The 6,721-nt window shown below is 47.3% G+C and overlaps 2 non-coding genes across 2 annotated transcripts; one reads left to right on the top strand and one right to left on the bottom strand.

Moving 5' to 3' along the window:
• Positions 1-5,982: 5,982 nt before the first annotated feature.
• trnat-ugu (transfer RNA threonine (anticodon UGU)) lies at positions 5,983-6,055 on the bottom strand. Its single transcript has one exon. It is a non-coding gene; the product is annotated as a tRNA-Thr (tRNA).
• A 221-nt stretch (positions 6,056-6,276) lies between these two features.
• On the top strand, positions 6,277-6,349 carry trnat-ugu (transfer RNA threonine (anticodon UGU)). The gene has a single exon. It is a non-coding gene; the product is annotated as a tRNA-Thr (tRNA).
• Positions 6,350-6,721: the final 372 nt, after the last annotated feature.

The raw sequence follows: 6,721 nt of genomic DNA, 5'->3' as shown, positions 1-6,721 counted from the left end.
TACGGACGTCAGGTCCAGTATCAATCACATCCATCTGCGCGCCATCAGCATGCTAAGTTAGATGACAGCGATGGAGAGACACTGCTTTGCTTCTGAAGATAATCTTTGTAACGTCAGCATGATTAAAGGCTGTGAATCATATCCACCACATCTGTCATCCCCCCGATGCAAAGCCCTCCTGAATGAGAAGGTGGTGGGATGAAAAGTCGGAGGGAAATATGAGAAGACGAGGAGAGGGCGACGCCACACAAAAAAGGATCGTGCTCATAACTAACTTCTGCAGACCATCTTCTGGTTTTATGACAAGGGAGATGTGGGACTCGCTAAGGGCGAGCGGAGTGTTGGGGGACCAGTGGGCCGGGGGGGGGGAGGTTGGCTGGAGTGGCTGAATGAAGGACAGAAGGGCGAGCAGATGGAGATGAAGGGAAAGGGGAGGTGCACACAGAGAATGAGGAGGCATGAATGCATCCTTGCCAGCGGAGCGATTATCGGAAGAGACTCAAGTCACTTCGGTTGAGTGGAAGTGGAGGCGCCAGGTCACAGGTCTGACTTGCTCTAGTCGGGAGTCGGTCACGCTGATTGAAGTTCCCCATTAGAGGAATGACTGTGCCGAGACGACTCCAGATTCATCAGACCTCCTGAGCAATATTCATGGGTAATTATCGATATTAGAAATGAGGCCTTCACCACTAACGTTGGGCTCGAGGGCCACATGTGGCCATCTGGTGTCACAGTTTCCAAGTTCATACAAACATATGGTTTATTTAGCGTATTTCTGTTTTTGCTTTCTCAAGTGTTTTTTTTTAATGATTGTATTTTTTTAGTTCTATTTATTTATTTGTTTAAATTTCCATTAGTCCTATTTTGAATTTTTTATTTATTGATTTATTTTCAAGTTTACACAGGTCACTATTTTAAAATAACATCAGAAAAAAAATACTTCAACTGAGTAAAAATTCAACTCTGGATATCTCATATCACAAGTGACTGAATTCTTTTTTATAATTATTTATTATTCTTTTAAAGCAGAGGTGGGCAACTAAATTTCTTAAGTGGCCATGTTATATATTGTGACCGTTGAGCATCAAACCTAAAGAAAGGAGGGTAAAAGAATCAGAATCAGAATCAGAATCATTGAAAAACATTGAAAAACATTGAAAAATAAAAATCACGTGATGACATCACATGTGTGATTATGAAATTACACTTTAAAATGCACAGAAAATGTTGCTTTGTTGTGTTTTATTATATCAATTCTTGATGTGTCTCATACAGTTCAAAATCTTCATTTTCAATTCTGATGTGTGTCGCATCATAATGAACAAAAAACAGTGCACAAGACAAAAATGTCAGACAGCAACAATGTTAGTTGCATAGTTTTACTCTGACTCCAGGAGGGCCACATAAATACAGTCAAAGGGCCACATTTGGCCCAGGTCTGTTTTCAAGTCTACAATCCAGTGGTTAAAAAAAAACAAGTCACTGCCGTCACTTTGTTCTTAAAAAAGTTCTACAATAAACATTGTCATCTGACAGAGGGCTGATCTGCTCCAGAGACTCACCTGGAGGTGCCACATTGGCTTCTATCCTTGGCTGGACCTCATTAGAGGTGACGGCGGGTGAGACTGGCACGTCACACACACTCATTTACACCTCCATTCACACCTTAACTGCCTCTGATTCACTGCTAATTTGCAAGAGGAAGCTTGAGTTTCCAGTGAAAAGTCACTATAGCGCTCTGTCATGTCTTTGAGTGGACCAACACTCGCTCACTCAAACTGGGGTGGCAGGGGCAGCAGGCTGATACAGCCATGTAGGCCTCTCTCAGGGGAGCACTTCCTGGACACTGGAGGCCTCCGGCGTTGCCTTCTGGCTCAGCTCTTTGTCACCTTCACCGAGCGCCCACCCTCAGTGGGTGTTCCACCCGGCTGGCGCCACCTCAGTGGGATGCTGGATGAAGCCAACATCATCCCCAGTGAAACTCAGAGCGAACGGTGCACTCTGACTGACGGCGGTGAGGTTTGGAGCGGAGCATGGAGAGGAGTCAACCTCGACGCCACGGTGCTCCCACGACGACTCGCCACGCGTGTTTCACTTATCAACTGTCTTTTTGCATCAGTCTCTGTCCCAGCCTCACCAGGACGCTCACACCAGCCCTCTCATGTGGGCTCATTACCCGCTCCCCCCCACTGGGCCTCCCACCTCCCCCCAACCCTCACTGCACCCTGTCCATCTCGCCTTTATTCCAATATTTACATATTCATTCGCCAGCTCATCTGTGGATGCCTTCCACTCACAGGCGAGTGGCGGCGTGCGACAGCGACATCAGAGCGAAGAAACAAGATAACGTGACAAACTGCTCTGACACGCGACACTTCAATTCCAAGCCTGTGACATCCCCCTGTGTGTCAGAAGTGGGGACTTTAAATGCAGCAGAAATTGGGATTGAGGCCAGAGCCTCAGCGTTGAGTGGCGGCGATAGATTCCATTCATGCTGGGGTCAAGACGTTTCATCTAAGGATGCAGACTACGATTAGCCTGGATTAGCTTTGCAACAGTGATAAATGTGGATGTGCAACTGTCAACAGTGAGAGACAAGGAACGACTTGACACGAGCCATAAAATTCAACTGTATCATGCAGCAATAATGACACGAGTGATGACACATGAATATACTCCAGTATGGGCATCTCATTGCTCGAAATTAGCTTCTGTTCTGGTCAAGCCAACTGCTGACTGAATCAGTGATTTATACAATTCATTTATAGAATTCATTATTGTCTATATATTATCTATTTGACTTATATGATATACTGTATATGTCTAGTGCGATTTGATAGCATGTGACTTTTTCACTTTATTTACTGATACTTTGTGGATGTCTTTGATGTTTGTTGTGTATCCTTAATGTCTTTGCTATGTACCAGTCATTAGCTGCTGTGACACGTAGAATTTCCCCGCTGTGCGACTAATAAAGACAATTTGATTTAATGTAATTTTATGTAATGATATATTATTTTATAATGATACTATTTAATTTACTTTGATGTAAAGAGGCCTATAAGTGGCCTGGCATGGACCGGGGGTCTTTGGAGAGAGGCAGGATTGTTGTGTGTCTCTACCTTAAATACCTGTCGGTCTCATGGGAAACATTACGCACGCTGAACTCCACTGACCAATCAGGTGGCAGTGACTTCAGCGAGGGCTTCTGACTTCCTCTGAAGATCCAGGAGGAAGTCGGCACTAGAGCCGCTGCCACTCGGATTTTCAGGCTTAACACACGTTCTGTTCCCTGCATGAGTTTTCGGCCTTCACGTATTTACTCTATTATTAGTGGCTCAAATGTCAGAGAAGCAAAGGTGTCATGGCTGCCTCTCTGTGTGGATTCTCTTTCTTAACTGCCTGTCAACGCCGCCGCTCGCCTGAACAGAGCCTTCATTAACTCCTTCATTAGAGCTGGCTTGCCGCCGCCGCCGCCTGCCTTGTCAGCTGACTCGTGCAGTCACCTGCGCCGCCATGAGAACATTCAGTGCTGAAAAGGTCAACGTGTCAGCCTTACAGAAGAAGTGAGAGTTTTGCTCAGACATTGCCGTCACTGTCCGTCTCAGCAGCTGCCAGCAGTGGCTCGCCCGCCTGCTCACGCCCAAGCTGTGAGACAAGGATGGTGTCGGACCATCAGCTCTTCTGCTCTTCATTCAGGTGCAGTCAACGTGTAGATGTGGAGATGATTTGGACACGTGGAGAGGAGAGCAGGAGGCGGAGCAAGAACCTGGGAGATACAGGAGAGGGAGACAGTCGGTGAGGTTCAGTGTGGAGGTCTGTATCGACTCAGGTCTGTGCCCTGACAGGTTGGGTGAAGAAGAGTTGTCTTGGCTTTATTAAACGGATTTTTGGGGAAAGAAATAATCGAAAAGAAAATAATTGAATTTAAATACAGTTGAAACATTCCATCTGTTGTCGGGGATTGGAGACCAGATCCTTCCATAAGGGAAGACAGGCAAGGACGAGGAGGAGTGTGGGACCGAAGAAAGAGCTGAGCCAAGAGGCAAAGCTTGTGATGTCTGACCCCACTGGAGCCTCCAGAGAAGACAGTTGAGGCGACTCAGTCATCATGGACACCTCCTCAGGTCCCACTCAACACCTCGATGTTCCTTCAGATGCCCTTCTACTCATACTGAAGCAGCGAGGATGTGTTCTAGGGAGGAGATACAGCACAATTTTGCTGCGAAAGTGGAAACTCATCTGAATGTGAAGCACTTGCTCAACTTCTTTACATCTTCCTCCAACCGGACTGGGCTGGCTCGTACCATAAGTGTCGGACAGTGTGATCAGCTTGTGAGCAGCATTTGGCTTTAGATGCTTCTAAACACTTGTTTTTTCCAAAGTTACAGAGAAACGGAGCATAAACGTCCTGTTGTTTCGCGTGTCTCACTGTGCATGGGCTCCTGCGAAGACGGGGTGTGAGACTGTGGAATGACCAGAGGAGACTGCAAAGGAAAGTGGCGAGCTATCAGTAGCTATCATACATCTCACTCTTCATCCCACCATTCTTATTTGACTCCAGCTGTCCTTCCCTCCCTCCTTCGCTCTCCTCCCGCCTGGCTCCACTATAAATAAATCTGGCTTAGATGTTTGATCAGAAATGAATTTATCTTCTTGATGTGCGCCCCCTGTGACAATTTCAGGGCAATATGTAAGTGTTTGAAGTTGGAGGCGGCGAGAGGTGGGGGATAACCCAATCTTATCAAACCAGAGGGGGCTGGCTGCAGTGCCCCCTCCCCACCCCGCCTGCCTGCTGGATATGACTCACTCTTCATCACCGTGCCAGAAACACTGAGGAGAGCATGTTTCTGTAACTGTCTCTGCCGCTCCTCACGTGCATTTTTGCACTCTCGGCTCGCTCAGCAGCCCCCGCCCCTCTCCACTTCCCCCCACCGTCCGCTGCGTTTGATCCTTGACAGAATTGGACCGAACATATAGAATCACAGGAACACAGAGTGCCCGTCAACCTCCTCCAGCCACACGCTCCGACACACAGGCTGGACTGGTCCCAGCGCCTGCCATCTGCGTGTGTTTGTGTGTTGGCCTATTGTACCAGGGAATGTGTGATAGTAATGTGTGAAAGTGAATGAATGGGTGTTGAAGTGACTGCTTTGATCTTTGGAAAGTACAGAAGGTCAGGCTGTTACAAGCCATGGAGGCTGACGCCGAGCCTCTGCAGAAAGTTGGGACTGAAGTTGGAAAGGAGAGAGCAACCCTGATGACATTACTTCGGAAGCCGAGTTGTGTTTGTGTGAGCCGCGCTGAATTGGATTTCAAGCCAGGACTTTGACTGCTGTAATTCTATTTTGTTGTTGTTACTCACAACAGTGGCTGTCGGACACTCTGACGAAAGGATGGAGTTACAAGTAAACTAACTAAACTAACTTCCAACACACGTACAGTACATTCAGTGTTCAGGACCGAGGTCATCTGTCAGAGACTCGCAGTAGAGCCTCCAAGCTGCTGCCTGTTGTTTGAGGTCATTCCCTTGCTGCAAGCTGCCACTAGAATTTTGAGGTGGACTCTCTTGTTAAACTAACCCATGAGTCATGAATCTTCTCCTTGTTACATTGTATGTTTGCAGAACCACTGTCAGATGACCTCCAGGCTACGATCACCACAACAGGAAGTGAAGACATGGTCGAATGAAAGACAAAGGTTCCAGTTGGTGTGAGCTCATGAGTGGACACATTGATTGAAATAACATTTGAAATAGCACAAAAAGATCCACAAAATCCAGTGTCTCTTGTGTCCAGAGACACATTTTGAAGACCTGCATTTTCATGGCTATTTTTTCCTCAGGTACATATCAGTCTTTCATATGGGGCTGGAGGCTCCTTCTGCGCCCCCTAGTTGGGACTACAGGCTGTGATCACGTCTTGCAAAATGTTCAAGGCCCAGGAACCCAGGCCAGTCTCAAGAAAAAACATGGCGAACCTGAGGCCCCAACGAGAATTGAACTCGTGACCCCTGGTTTACAAGACCAGTGCTCTAACCACTGAGCTATGAGGCCATGTGCTATGTGGCCACTGCTGAAACAAGTAACTCAGCGTGTGGTGAACCAGCTTGACACTGGCTAGCCACACATGGCTGAAGCTCCGAAGCACACTGGTCAGACCTGTTTGACCTGCATGCAACGCCCGGTTGTTGCAGTGGACTATGGAGCCTTGTCATAACCAGGACATGGAGTCACACATGAAACACACCCAGGTAAGAGTACACTGCAACGCAGCAGGCTCCATAGCTCAGTGGTTAGAGCACTGGTCTTGTAAACCAGGGGTCACGAGTTCAATTCTCGTTGGGGCCTACTCATCCTTTTTAACCTGCTTCTAAAGGATGATGATGCAAACTGCTGGCTTGGCTCTTTCAAAGGCGTCGACGGTTGCAGTGCATTTTGAGAGTTGGAGTTAATTGTAAGTGCAACCTTGCCCTTATTCAGATGCTACAGGAAGCAATAAAGGCTCTGTGACTCTGTGAAAGAAATCACAAAGTCACAGAGAAATGGAGTCATTGTGGAACTTGTTTTCACATAAGCACAAGCGTGTCCCACACTGGTCACAGCCTGTCCCAGCTCCCTGGGGTGAGGGGCTGGAGACTACCTGGACAGCTTACCAGCCTCCTTCACCTCTGTATATTTTTGGACTGAGGGAGGAAACTGGAGTTCCCTGAGGAAACCCAA

The sequence above is a fragment of the Synchiropus splendidus genome, chromosome 15, assembly GCF_027744825.2.
Source record: "Synchiropus splendidus isolate RoL2022-P1 chromosome 15, RoL_Sspl_1.0, whole genome shotgun sequence".
Classification (NCBI taxonomy): domain Eukaryota; kingdom Metazoa; phylum Chordata; class Actinopteri; order Syngnathiformes; family Callionymidae; genus Synchiropus; species Synchiropus splendidus.
This window is presented reverse-complemented; position numbering and strand designations above follow the sequence as displayed.